General features: G+C 34.3%; 1 long non-coding RNA gene across 2 annotated transcripts in view; it reads left to right on the top strand.

The window, feature by feature from the left end:
- The window catches only part of LOC141594778 (uncharacterized), a 146,889-nt gene that overhangs the window by 71,941 nt on the left and 58,992 nt on the right, over nt 1-15,956 (top strand). The gene's annotated exons all lie outside the window — the stretch shown is intronic.

Raw genomic sequence — 15,956 nt, 5'->3', positions numbered from 1 at the left:
TCAGCTTTTACCTTGTGTTAGTAGTAATTCTCGTTCTAATAAGGATATTATTTGTGACATTTGTCATGAAGCCAAACACAGCCGCCATTCCTTTGATTTGAATGAAAATAAGGCCTCCACTATTTTTGAATTAATTCACTGCGATTTATGGGGTCCATATCGGTCTCCGTCTAGCTGTGGGGCTAAGTATTTTCTCACGATTGTTGATGATTTTTCTCAAACTGTTTGGGTTTATTTGCTTCTTGATAAACGGGAAGTCACCGACATGTTTTTGAGTTACTTTGCTTTAGTTAAAACTCAATTTCATGCTACTGTTAAAACCGTGCAATCAGACAATGGGACCGAATTCTTCAACATGGCTAATTTTTTCACCAAAAATGGTGTGCTATTTCGTACGTCTTGTGTTGGGACACCCCAACAGAATGGCCGCGTTGAGCGCAAACATCGACATATCCTTAATGTCGCTCGTGCTTTGATGTTTCAAGCTAATTTACCGGTCTCTTTTTGGGGTGAATGTATTTTGACAGCTGCTTATGTTATTAATCGCACACCATCTCACTTATTGGCTAATAAAACCCCTTATGAGCTTTTGTTTGGCTCGCCACCTAACTACACCCATATACGTACATTTGGGTGTCTCTGCTTTGCACATAATTTAAATACCAAAGGTGACAAGTTTGCTAAAAGGAGTCGCAAATGCTTATTTATTGGGTACCCTCTTAATAAAAAAGGTTGGAAGGTGTTTGATCTTACTACTCGGGAAATTTTTGTAAGTAGGGATGTGTTCTTCTACGAGCATAGTTTTCCTTTTATCCCCGACACTACTTCATCCTCCAGCCCCATTTCGACTCCGAGCGTTACGGTGATCAATTGCCTTATGACTCGTGTGATGACATGGCCACTGGTGATGAGTTTATTGCCGGGAATATAGGGGATGGGCCTGGTCCAGCCGTGGAGACACGGTCCAATACCGGTCTGGACATTACCACGGGTCCGGATCCTTCTGCTAGTCCGGGACCGGATCCTCTTGTTTCGGACCATACCACTACTGCTGGTGCTTCTTCTTCTTCGGTTGATGAAATGGGCCAGGGAAAGCGAACTAAAATTTCTTCGACCCGTCTTCGTGGATATGTTGTTGGCACCACACGCACTTCTTCCACCTCCGACTCACCTCCCGACTCGCCTCGTTCCTCAGGTACTTCTTATGCCCTTGCTAATTATGTTTCATGTAACAAATTTCTACGAAACATCGTGCTTTTCTTGCAGCCATTACTTCCAATGATGAGCCCCCGAATTTCCGTGTTGCTCTTGCTGATCCGAAATGGTGCAAGGCAATGGCGGATGAGATTGAAGCATTAGAAAATAATGCCACTTGGGAATTATCCGATCTTCCAGCAGGCAAAAAGGCGCTGGGTTGTCGTTGGGTGTTTAAAATAAAATATCATTCTGACGGCAGTATTGAACGGTATAAGGCTCGATTGGTAATCTTGGGCAATCATCAGGTGGAGGGCATTGATTATGGCGAAACCTTTGCACCGGTGGTCAAAATGGTTACTATTCGTTCTTTCTTAGCTGTTGCTGCTGTCAAGAATTGGGAGCTACATCAGATGGACGTACATAATGCTTTTTTGCACGGCGATCTTGATGAAGAAGTTTATATGAAACTTCCCCCAGGTTTTGGTAGCGGAAAAGAAGGTAAAGTATGTAGGATGAGAAAATCCTTATATGGTCTACGACAGGCTCCTTGGTGTTGGTTTGCCAAGTTAGCTTCTGCTTTGCGACGGTATGGGTTTACTCAATCTTACTCCGACTATTCCTTGTTCAGTTATACCCATGGTACTGTTTGCTTACACGTCTTAGTTTATGTGGACGATCTCGTTGTAGCCGGAAATAATTCATTGGCTATATCCAAATTTAAAACGTATCTTGGTGAATGTTTTCATATGAAGGATTTGGGTATTCTAAAATATTTCTTAGGAATTGAAGTTGCACGAAATTCCGAAGGTATTTTCTTGAGTCAGCGGAAATATGCCCTTGACATTATTACCGAAACCGGCTTGTTGGGTGCAAAACCCGTTGCTACTCCTATCGAGCTCAACCACAATCTCGGATTGGCAACGGGTGCTTTTCTCGACGATGTTGAGTCATACCGTAGGCTCGTTGGTCGTCTAGTTTATTTGGTTGTGACACGGCCTGATTTGTCTTTTGCTGTTCATACTTTGTCTCGTTATTTGAGTAAACCTCGCAAGGAACATTATGACGCTGCTCTTCGTGTTGTTCGCTATCTTAAGGGGAGTCCGGGTCAAGGCCTTTTATTTCGAGCCAATAATGCTCTTACTATGACCGGCTGGTGTGACTCCGACTGGGGTAGTGATCCATCTACTCGCCGTTCTGTCTCAGGTTGGATCGTCTTTCTCGGTGGTTCTCCTATTTCCTGGAAGACTAAGAAGCAAAACACGGTTTCTTTATCTTCCGCAGAAGCTGAGTATCGAGCCATGGCTGTTGTTCTTTGTGAGTTGAAATGGGTCAAAGGTTTGCTTCTCAGTCTTGGGGTGTCGTTTTCCTCTCCAATCGATGTGTACTCCGACAGTCAATCTGCGATTCAACTTGCTCAAAATCCAGTTTTTCACGAGCGCACGAAACATATCGAGATTGACTGCCATTTCATTCGTGATGCGATTATTGATCGTTTGATTAAGCCTTCTCATGTATCCACTAAGGACCAGTTAGCTGACATTTTTACTAAGGCCTTACCATCGTCTCAATTTGTATTCCTTCTTCGCAAACTGGGCATTCTTGATTTACATGCTCCAGTTTGAGGGGGGGTATTAGGGCCGGCTTATATTATAGACAATTAAGGCCCAGAGCATTGTATTTAAACCATCAATTATCAATGAGAATGACACACAAATGATTAAACACAAATTACATTGTAACATACTTTGTAGAAGTATGAACCAATCGGAAGCACTATCCTAATCTTGTTTCTTACTTTCTAGTCAGCAAATATCACTCAGAGTAAAAAGCTCTCTATAATCATTTTTGGTTCTACCCCTCATAACAAGTCTTAGTGTAGAAGGATATATGTTTACAAGTGCAAATTATGAGTAATTTACAAAACAGCGCGTCTTGCTTCAGCCGACTGTTTTTCGTCTGAAATAAAATGGGCAACATGTCATTTTACAATAAAATGTTGTTATTTTCTAATAACATGTTACCATTATTTTTCACAATTATTTTCAGGGTAAAAAGTGATACCTCTAGTGATAATATTTTGTGGATTAAATGGTTACATTCTCTTAAAAAATGGCAACATTTTATCGGTCTTATTTTATAAAAATATTGGCAAGTATTACAGAGTATGTATTATATTAAGGGGGCGTTTGGTATGGGAAAGGGTAAGAGAATGAAATCAAGAAAGGGTAAGAGAGGGAAATGAATGGGATCACCCATATTATAATTGGGTGTTTGGTTGACAATTAGAGGAAAAGGGAATTAAAAGCCAACCTCCGCCACCATTACCCACCACCTGCCACCATTATCTACACCGACACCACCACAAGTAGCGACGCCCACGACGAACCTAATCACCGCGTCTCACGCCCTCAACAAACACCACAATCCCGACCCTAAACACCTTATTCATTCTAAAAAATCCACCACAACCCTTCGAAAACCCCTCCCCCACCCCTTAAAACACTAGATCTGGTGTGGCCGGCGTCGGGCGGTTGCAGTGGTGTGGGCGAGGAAGGTGTTGGTGGTGGTTGGTGGGGTGGGAGAATTACTGAAGGTGTTGGTGTGGTGTTTAGTGGTTGAGGATATGGGGTACCGTGGACAGGCGGCGTCGCTGGTGGTGGTTGTGTCGGCGTCCTTGGTGGTGGTTGTGTCGGTGTGGTGGGTGTAGGGTGTAGGTGGCAGTGGTTGACGGTGTGAGAGGGTGTGGTGGGTGTTGGTGAGAGTGGTGGAAATAGAGAGTAGGAGGAAGAAGGGATTATGGGGTTATGGGCTTACCCAAGGGGGGGAGGGGTAAGGATGAGAATGGTTTTGGGGGTAAGGGGGGTATTGGTTACCCTTTCTTTGTGTCAAACAAACAACAACAAAAGGAATAAACCATTTTTATTCTCTTTCCCTTTCCTTATTCCCCCAACCAAACGCCCCCTAATTAGTAAACTAGTAAAACTGAGTATATTCAAATCTACCTAATCATTTTTTTGGTACATACCTAATCATGGGAATGAGGAATTTGTGTTATAAATGACTGATATCTTAGCATGATAACTAATCCTAACAAACAACCAGAACATTGATTTTCAATAATTTTAAAAAAATAAATGAAGAAAACCTTTTTCATATCAATTTCATGAGGTGTATAATAATCGACCATCCTCTTCGGAGGTGGTTCCTCGATGTGGAAAAAGTACAAAATATAAAAAGCTTAACAAGTTATGGAGTATTATAAACAAAAATAGGACAACATTGGAGTAATAATTGTCCTTTTAAAATTTTATATCCTATACTAATACAAAATCAGTTTAAGTTGCAAGTTTCACAATATACAATTCTAAAATATTTGGTTATCGAAATTAAATTACAAAATATATATACGTTAATTGGTGTTATTTGACTAGTTAGTTATTACCATATACTCTCCACACGAATAAAAATGTATAGTAAAACACATGTGGAGATTGAATTACGTGTTTAATCGATCCTTCAAATATTACAGTAACTAGTTTGATTGCCCGTGCGTTACAACAGGATAATTAACTTATTTATAATGCAAAAAAAAAAAACGTTATAAGGGTTTAATGTTCACATTTTATGTCTAATGATTTGCTTACATATTATTAAAATATTCTTTCAAAAAAAATAAAAGATTAATATATACGTGGGTTAACTCTTATTTATAATCACCCCACCTTATATTAATCTTTCTATGTGGGACAATTATACTATTTATAAGTAATATACTAATATTCACCAAACTTAGATTATTTTTCTGATGTGGGACAATTCTACTATTTATAGGTATTATATATTCATCAAACCTGCATTGTTTTTCAATGTGGGACAAATAACATACTCATAATTACACCATCTCTTTTCTATTTAGTTCGATATCCAACCAGATCCCGAATACTGAATACGGACAATTGCTACTCATTATATCTAATAGTTATATTTAAATTTAATACTATGATCAAGTACTCTTCATTAATAATGTTCCGACATTAACTTAGTTTGAATGCTTGTGGACAATGGGCCCACGGGGGCGCTTGGGAGAGAGAACAAGCGTTTGCATTTTGTGGAGTCGCCACCAATTTATTGTGGAAAATTGGAAACCGTTCGAATACCTCGTGCCATGTCAAGACACAAAGTAGTGACATGAACACCAAGAACTCGTTACCCTTAGCATTCTATGTCTACAATGACTCTCGTGAATGCCAATGAACACGGATGTTCACAGAGATCTGGAGTAAGGGGTGAAGGTACGTAGTAGGAAGCTCTTTTGATCGATCACCTAATCCCGCCCGCCTCGATAGCGGCCTCTACTAATGATTAGGGAAAATCGTCTATACTCGATATATCGTCGATTATATGCATGCAATGCAACATCCAATAAATTGATCCTAGCATGTGAGAATTACAATAAGTCGGTGAACATGTAGTTTAATCATACAATTGGGTCCAAGTAGGAATTTAAGTTGATTACATGTGAAGCCATACGAGTGATACAATAAAAGAAATACAATAATAAATACAATAATGAAAAGTTACAATAATTACATCCGGTTAATTGATTTATGTCGAAAATACATTCAAAACGGATAATTTGGAAAAGAATAAACAAAGGAATAAACGAACAGGAATTAGGGCGATAATACGATTAATAGTTAATTAATACGTAATTAATAAACTACGTCAAAGCAAAACGGGAGTTCAGAGACAGAAATCAACCAGGAACAGGCGCAGCAGAGCTGCGTCCCTTGGAAGAGGCGCAGCGGTTGCTGCGTCCGTTCCTTGGCTCAGTTCTGGCTGTGAAACCGGAATTGCGAGTCGTTAATGTTCGTTGGTGGTTTTAATGATCGATTATGACTAATTGACTCGGATGGAAGTGATTAACGGGTTATTTACATATGATTAAAGGTCATAATAGCAATAAACATGGATGAAACTGATTAAAACTGGATTATATACAAGATTAATGAGATTAATTAATGAATATAAATAAACTAAACAAATTAATTAGGTTAAATACGATGAATTAACGATGGACTAATGACGAACACGATAATAAACAGGTGAAATATATCAAAGATCGAATTCCAGAAACTCAATATGAATGAATCGAATTTCTAAAACCCGGATTGACTTTAATGACGAAAACCCGCAAATATGAATTACTTGGGATTTAAGTCAGGATAATTAACAATGGATTATGAATAATATATTACATGTTAGAATTATTATGCTTAAATCGTCATATGAACAATGAACAATTGAAGAAAGAAAAACAAGCAAATTAACAAAAGACGAAGGAAGAAGAAATGAAGCAGGAATTGCGGCAGCCTCACGAAGAGGCGCAGCAGGTACTGCGTCTCTTCAGAGAGACGCAGCAGGTACTGCGTCTCTTCAGAGAGGCGCAGCAGTTGCTGCGTCCTTTCGAAGAGGCGCAGCAATTGCTGCGTCCTTTCTCGACGGTCATCTTCTGGTAATTCGTAAAAAAGGTTTTAAAACATGGTTTTAGAAATCGGTTTTAATTGTATTTTCGACATAAACCTTACAATATGATTACAATAAAAAAGAACAATAAATAAAAGAGAGATTATACACCCTCAGACTTACATGTTTGACGAAACGAGATGAACTAAGTTAACGATTAGTGATGCTCGACTCGAATGTAACGAAAGTGCCCTCGTAAGAGGAAAAAGACTAAGATTGATTAATGTTGATTATTGTGGAGTTGGTTGGAGTTGGTCAAATTGGTCGGTCATGCAAAACGAGGCTGGTACTCAGAAGGATCCGAGCTTACGTGGTCAAAAGTTCAAGCACGTAGACGCCAAAAAGTAATAACGTGGTCTACAATGCAAAGGGAGAAGAGAAGGGCGGACACTCGCGTGAGAAATATGAGGAGCGAAGGCTCCTATTTATACTAATCACACAGAGGAATTAGGATTTTCGGAAAGACTTTGGAAGTAAATCTTGAAAAGATATGAAAGGATACGAAGAAATACGCAGAAAAGGACTTGGGAAGAGGCGCAACATGCACTGCGTCCCTTGGAAGAGGCGCAGCACCTGCTGCGTCTGTTCCCAAGTGGTTTCCTCCTGCGGAAGAAAGATTTCCGTGTTTAATTTATGGAATAACGGATTAATCTTATTTTCCTTAATATTTTGTATGAATATTACGGGAAATTCTTTACCAAAAATTAAAAGATTGTAAAAGATTTATAAAATATGGAATAGAAATATCCGGAACATTCCAGAACATTCCGACTCGGGATTTAGCGGTTATCAGAAAATGAAGACGGTTTTAGGCCCAGAGTCCAAATGTACTCTAATTACTGTCAAAACGACCGTATCGGCGCGTAGATGACAATTAAGAGGTAGACATAAATGTTTGAGCAATCACTTGACGATAAACTTACGAACTGTCACAAATCGTTCCGCGTACCAAACATGCAGCCCAATCATCACCGGGTGGTTTGCGGGAGGTGTAGAAATGAGGTATGTACAATGTCCGTGAGTTGCAAAAAAAATAAAGGATTAATATATATATATATATATACGTGGGTTAACTTATTTATAATCATATAATCACTCCGTCTTATACTAATATTTTGGTGTGGTATAATTCTACTATTTATAAGTAATATATTCACCAAACTTGGATTATTTTTCTGATGTGGGACAATTTTACTATTTATACGTATTATATATTCATCAAACCTGCATTATTTTTCAATGTGGGACAAATATCATATTCAGAATTACACCATTTTTTTTGCACTTAGTTCGACATCCAACCAGATCCCGAATACCGAATACGGACAATTGCTACTCATTATATCTAATATTTATATTTAAATATATATATATATATATATATACATAAAAGAGAGTTTTTTCGAGCGATCTGAGAGCGTCCACATCATCAAAAACTAATTTAGGAAAGTATCATAAGTAATAATTTTTTATGTAAAAAATAAAGTGGAGAATCTTTTAATTATTATAATATATATATTTCCTAAATTATATTCAAGTGATATTTCCAATTTTTATATCAAACTTTTACATTTCACTTGGCAAAAAAGTATCGTTAAAAAAATTATTAAAATAATATAATTAGTTTCGTGGTAAAAAATGTTATCATTAGAGTATAGATTTCATATTATTTGCACATTTTAAAACTTCTTCGTATGTAAAATTGTGTAATTTTTAGTATGTTTTGCCCCACATTGGAAAATAACGTAGGTGTGGTGAATATACTACATATAAATAGTAGAATTGTCCCACATCGAAAGATTAGTATAAGGTGATGTGATCATATGATTATAAATAGGAAGCATATTTGGAACTTATTTATCCACCCAAAATTTTTTGAATCTCATAAATATTATTTTAAAGAGCTCTTAAGATTTTCTATCATTATCTACGATATGATATAAAAAACAAAGTGAAAATCGTTGGGAACTACCCAGGAAAGAGTTAAGAACATGAACAAGAAAATCAAAAAATACAAATTTAAAGGTTTTACTAAAGGTAGTCTCCTGACACAGTACAAAACTAAAGATTTTACTAATGGTTGTCTTGTGAATGCAGTAATAGACCGTTAATGAGTCGTTATATGTACGATGTAGAGATCCCTATCTAATGATCGAGACTAAGTGGTTTTACCTTCAAAGAAAAATAATATGTATACAATAGTGGGTTTTTTTAAGAAGATACATGTACTTCTTGGTATGTTATAGCTTCACATTGAAAAATAATGTTGGCATGATGAACATACTACGTCTAAATAATTAAATTATGTATCTCACGTCGATTATTTTTCTGATGTGGGACAATTCTACTATTTATATGTAGTATATATTCATCAAACCTGCATTATTCTTCAATGTGGGACAAATATCATACTCAAAGTTACACCATTTTTTTGGCACTTAGTTCGACATCCAACCAGATCATGAATACCGAATACGGACAATTGCTACTCATTTATCTAATAGTTATATTTAAATTTAATAATATGATAAAGTACTCTCCATTAATATTTATATTTTGTTTTTCTTCAATTTTTTATTTATCATAATTGAGATACGGAAATTTCCCGTGGTACCCCTTAGTTTTGTCAGATTTTTCATGTTACCCCTACTTTTAAGAATCTGCCTATGGTACCCTTGAGGTTCCATTTTTTTTGCCCATGGTACCCTCTAATGTAAAGGTTGTTAAATGGACGTTAAGTTTGATAGCGTGACAATAAAATAAAAATTAAAAAATAATACCACTTTTATTGTTTTATTGGTATAGATTTCTCTCTCTTTTAAATGAAAATTTAATTAACTACTATATCATTATAATATTGGAAATTTCTCATGGTAACCTTGAACTTTGATAGATTACACATGGTACCCCTAATTTTAAGTTTCTACAAATGGTACCCATGTGTTCACCTTTTTCTTTCCCAGATTACCACTTGAATATAAAATAAGAAATACAGAGTATATATTATATATAATAACTAAAAGATTTTCCAAAGATTAACTTAGGTTAGAGATCATTATTCTAGAGATAGTAATACAAACTCTTTTAAGAGCTCTCTCTGACAATATACTTAAGAGAATCAAAAAAATTTGGGTTATGACTTCTATTTATAATCATAAGATCACTTTGCCTTATGGTAATCTTCTGATGCGGGACAATTCTAATATTTATATATAGTATATTCACCACACTTACATTACTTTTCAATGTAGAAAAAATAACATACTAAATACACCATTTTTTTTGTACCTACTTTGACATCAACCCGATTTAATAATGAGAAATGACAATAAAATCTACAATCTGATGATGACATTTTTTTGTCACAATCTAATTATATAATTTTCATACGATATTTTTTTGTTAAATGAAATATAAAGTTTTTATATTAAAATTATAAACATCACTTTAATATAATATAGAAAATGTATATATATGGGACAGTTCTATTATTTATACATAATATATTCACCACACCTACATTATTTTTCAATGTGGGACATATAACATACTAAAAAGTATATTTTTTATATCAAAAAAATTTGGGTTGTCTTAAAACAAACATTATAATATCACTAATATAGTAACATATAATCGCTTTTATAAATATCTACGTGATTAATATTTGTATGGTATTGTTGTAACTAAGGTTTGCCGTTAATACAAACTCTTATAAGAACTCTCTAAGATAATATTTAAGCGATTCAAAATATTTTGGGTTGATACCCCTAAATTTCAAATATGACTCCTATTTATAATCATGTGATACTTCAGCTCATGATAATCCTCTAATGTGGGACAATTCAACAATTTATATGTAGTATATTTACCACACCTACATTATTTTTCAATGTGGGACAAACAATATACTTAGAAATACACCATCTTTTTCGCACCTAGTTCGACATCTAACCCAGTTTAATAATAATAAGCAAATACTATACTATTTATTAATATTCGTATAGTACATTTTTTTTAACTTCTTATCATAATAAAATATGTGCAAATAATATGATACTATATTCTAATGCTAGCATTTATTTACCACGAATCTAATTATATAATTTTTCAAAAATAAATTATGTTACTTTTTTGCTAAATGAGATGTAGCAATTTATATAAAAATTATAAACATCACTTGAAATAATATAAAAAATATATATATCATACCGTGGTTATAATGATAATAAACTCTTAAGAGGTCTCCAAGACAGTGCTTAAGAGACTCAGAAGGTTTTGGGTTGGTATTTAGGTTCTAAAGATGCCTTATATTTATAACCATATGATCACCCACCTTATGCTAAACTTTCGATGTGAGACAGTTCTATTATTTATACGTAATATATCCACCACACCAACATATTTTTCAATGTGGGACAAATAACATACTTAGAAATCCACTATCTTTTTCGCACATAATTCGACATCTCACCCGAATTAATAATAATGAGCAAATACTATACTCCCTCGATTCAAAACAAATACAACATTCCTTTTTTTTTTATACTATTCATGAACGAATAGAATCTTTACGATTTCTTGCAATATGTAAGACAAAATATTGTCATGTGGGATCTTATTTGATTCACCTATAAAGTACAATGAGAATATCAAATTTTTAAATTTTTTATAATGTAAACTTAAAGATATTTATGTTGTAATTTGTGTCTTGTCGAATGTGTAAATAAAAATGTTGTATCTGGCCTTGAATGGAGGGAGTACTATCTATTAATATTCGTACGTTTGTTTTTTTAATTTTTTATCATAATTAAAAATATATGCAAATAATATGATACTATATTCTAATATTATCATTTCTTTTACCAAGAATCTATTATAATATAATTTTCATAATTTTTTTTATAATAATTTTTTGGGAAATGAGATGTATAAGTTTTTATATAAATATTATAAACATCACTTGAATATAATACATAATATAGAAAATATATTTATATCATACTGTGAAGATAATGATATAAACTCTTAAGAACTCTCCAAAACAATACTTAAGAGACTCTAATGTTTTTGATTAGTATATAGGTTCAATGATGACTCCTATTTATAATCATATGATCACCCACCTTATGTTAATCTTTCAATGTGGGGCAATTCTATAATTTCTACGTATTATAATCATCATACTAACATTGTTTTTCAATGTGGGACATATAACGTATTAAGAAGTATACATCTTTAATATGTGCAAATCATATGAATCTATACTCTAATGAAAGCATTTTTTTACCACGAATCTAATTATATTATCTTCATAATTTTTATAACGACATTTTTTTGTCAAATGAAATGTCAAAGTTTTTATATGAAAATTAGAAACTTCTCATGAATATAAAATAAGAAATATAGATATTATAATAATTAAAAGATTCAAAACTTTATTTTTTATGTGGAAAATATTATTTATGAAACTTTCCTAAATTAATTTTCGGATATTTCCCATGGTACCCTCGAACTTTGGCAGATTACACATGGTACCCCTCATTTTAAGTTTCTACATATGGTACCCCTGTATTTACCTTTTTCTTTCCCAAAACGCCCTTTACCAAAATTCCGTCATCACTCCGTTAGTCCTCTCACTATTGACCCTTTATTTTTGTTAATTAATACACTAATAATACATAAAATCCTTATTAACCATCATCTTCTTCAATCATCATCTTCAAAATCATCCCAAAAAGTCTCCACTTTCACCCACCACCACCATCATCTTCGACCACCACTGCCCACACCAACGACAACCACCACCAACCGCCAACAATAACAACAACATCAACTCAACAACTTCTTTTGTCTCTTTTGTTATGCTGCAAACTTAATCAACAATTTCCATACTTCAATCTAATAGCCATTTAATCCACCATGAAAGCCCATGTTATCACCTCCAATTTCAGTTCTCATTTAACAAAACACCATTGCCATATTCTTCGTCTGAAAACCGGACATCGGAATCGAGTCAACAAGCAGCCAACTTTCACCATCGTCACTACCATTCAACCACCACCAGCTGCTCCTCCGTTTCCGTCTCCATCCAACGCGGCCTCGAAATCATGCCACCAAGACTCGTGCCCATCAACAAGCACCAGCAATCAACAACTTCGCCACCACCGCATCACTATCAATCACCATTACCGTCAATTACCATCCACCTCCTTCTAATTCCAGATCCCGACCACCATCAACGACCAATTCCATTCACCTCAATTCATCACCTGCTCCACGCACCCCCGTCTACAACAATGAGCAGCCCAAAAATGAACCCAAATCGAGTCGCCATGACTCGATTGCGGCATCGAAACCAAAGTTGAATTAGCAGTCGATGCTTTTAAGGAAGGAGGAAGAAGAAATCAAGAAGGAAATCAGATCTGAAAAATTGTACGGTGGATTAAATAAGGAATGTCGGCCGCAGTTGGTGATGGGGTGCGTGAGTGGTGGCGATATTCAGAGGGTTGTGCGGTGGTGAAGGTTGTGCGGTGGTGGATGGGTGGTGGCGTCGGCGTGGTGGTCGTCGAAGGCATGAAAATTATGATGGTGATTGGTATAGTGGTGGGTGAAAGAGGAGGATGTTTGGGGTGATTTTGAAGATGATGATGATAAGGGTGGTTTGGGGATTTAGTTATTAAAATTAGTTAATTGTATAAATTAAGGAATTATGTATTATTAGTGTGTTAAATAACCAAAAAAAGGGGTCATTAGTAAAAAAAACTAACGGAGTGATGACGGAAGTTTGGCTAGGGGCATTCTGGGAAAGAAAAACGTAAATATAGGGGTACCATATGTAGAAAGTTAAAAGGAGGGGTACCATGTGTAATCTGCCAAAGTTCGAGGGTACCATGGGAAAAAACCGATTAATTTTTGATGGTGTGGGCGCTCTAGAATCGCTCGAAAAAACTCTCTTTTATATATAGATATAGATTTTCTGGATTGATTAATTTGTTCTCTGGGCATCGTTATCAGTGACCCCTACGTTCTCGTCAAGTGACCGAGCCTAACTAGCTGGCTCTACGTGCTGCGAGCTTTACTCATGCTAGTATTATTAGCTTTTGTTTGTAGACGTTGATCAATTTTATTTTTTTGGTGGTGAAAATTTTATGTATCAAAGCTAATTTTGGTGTATTGATCAAAATCACGTGTAGTACTCATCAAACACTAGAGTCGTTGATCATAATTTTTGTTGGATGGAGGAAGGTTGTTAATAAAAGAATGAGTAGTGTGGATAAATTGTAAGCAAAAAAATTGTTGTTATGAGGATGAATTACACGCGCTGACTATGGTGTTTGTTGGTGTGCAGGTTTTGGTGTATTTGTGAGAAATCTCAACTTTTGTGGCCTATTTGTCGTTTTGATAAGTTTTTTTTACCAATATGTCGTTAAACACCTACTTTTTTTTACCTATTTGGTTGTTTGGCCAAACAAAATGACTATCTTAACAAACACCATTTAAACAAAATGACCATACAACAACACCACACTAGTAATATGCTTGAGGTTGTTCTAATCATCTAATTCCTTGGTTTCTATTAGTTTAAATGCTTGAGGTTGTTCTAATCATCTAATTTCTAAATTGTTATTCTCCTCCTCTCTATTTGGAATTTAACGTTTGACATTGAGTTTCTTTTAGTTTAACGTTTGTTGCTCCCAAAATTTGATGAGGATTGTAATTAAAATTTGAACTATTGAGTAGTAATAAAGCTGAAAACAAAATCATCCAAGACTCTATTCCTCTTCAAAACCCAAAATTATTCAAATCTACCAAAAATTTCACCATAAATCACAGTTCTTCAATGAATTCACAAAGTTAGGGTTTTATTAATTAATCAAAATAAAATTCAACTAGTTTGAATGTCCGTGCGTTGCAACGGGGTAATTAACTTATTTATAATGCAAAAAAAAACGTTATAAGGGTTTAATGTTTACATTCTATGTCTAATGATTTGTTTACATATTATTAAAATATCTCTTTCAAAAAAAAAAAAAAAAGATTAATATATACGGGGGTTAACTCTTATTTATAATCATATAATCACCCCATCTTATACTAATATCTTATACTAATCTTTCGATGTGAGACAATTCTACTATTTATAAGTAATATATTCACCAAACTTGGATTTTTTTCTGATGTGTGACAATTCTACTATTTATACGTAATATATATTCAACAAACCTGCATTGTTTTTCAATGTGGACAAATAACATACTCAGAATTACATCATCTTTTTTGCATTAGTTCGACATCCAACCAGATTTCGAATACCGAATACACACAATTGCTACTCATTATTAGTTATATTTAAATTTAATAATATGATCAAATACTCTCCATTAATATTTGTACGTTGTTTTTCTTCAAAAAAAAAAATTTAACATAATTTAGATACGGAAATTTCCCGTGTTACCCCTTAATTTTGTCAGATTTTCTATGTTACCCCTACTTTTAAGAATTTGCCTATGGTACCCTTGAGGTTCCATTTTTTTGCCCATGATACCCCCTAATGTAAAGGCTGTTAAATGGACGTTAAGTTTGATGGCGTGGCAATAAAATAACAATTAAAAAATAATACCCCTTTTATTGTTTTATTGGTACGGATATCTCTCTCTTTTAAACGAAAATTTAATTAACTATATCATTATAATATTGGAAAATTTCTCATGGTAACCTCTTTATAGATTACACATGTTACCATGGACGTTTTTTTTCTATTTTTTTTTATCATAATTAAAATATGTGCAAATGATAGGAACCTATACTCTAATGATAGAATATTTTTTAACACAATTCTAAATATATTAGTTAAACGTGGTATATTTACCACACCTACATTATTTTTCAATATGGGACATATAAAATCTATAGGTAGAAAATATAATGATATAAACTTTTAAGAGTTCTCCAAGACAATACTTAAGAGACTCAAAAGATTTTGGGTTGATGCCTAAGTTCCAAGGATGCCTCATATTTATAATCATAGAATCACCCAACTTATGCTATATTTTGATGTCGGAAAATTCTATTTTTTATATGTAGTATATTTATCACACCTATATTATTTTTCAATGTGGGACATATAACATACTATGAAATACACCATCTTTAATATGTGCAAATTATATGAAATCTATATATACTCTAATGATAACATTTGTTACCATGAATCTAATAATATTATTTTCATA

Source organism: Silene latifolia, chromosome 1 (assembly GCF_048544455.1).
Source record: "Silene latifolia isolate original U9 population chromosome 1, ASM4854445v1, whole genome shotgun sequence".
NCBI classification, from domain to species: domain Eukaryota; kingdom Viridiplantae; phylum Streptophyta; class Magnoliopsida; order Caryophyllales; family Caryophyllaceae; genus Silene; species Silene latifolia.
This window is presented reverse-complemented; position numbering and strand designations above follow the sequence as displayed.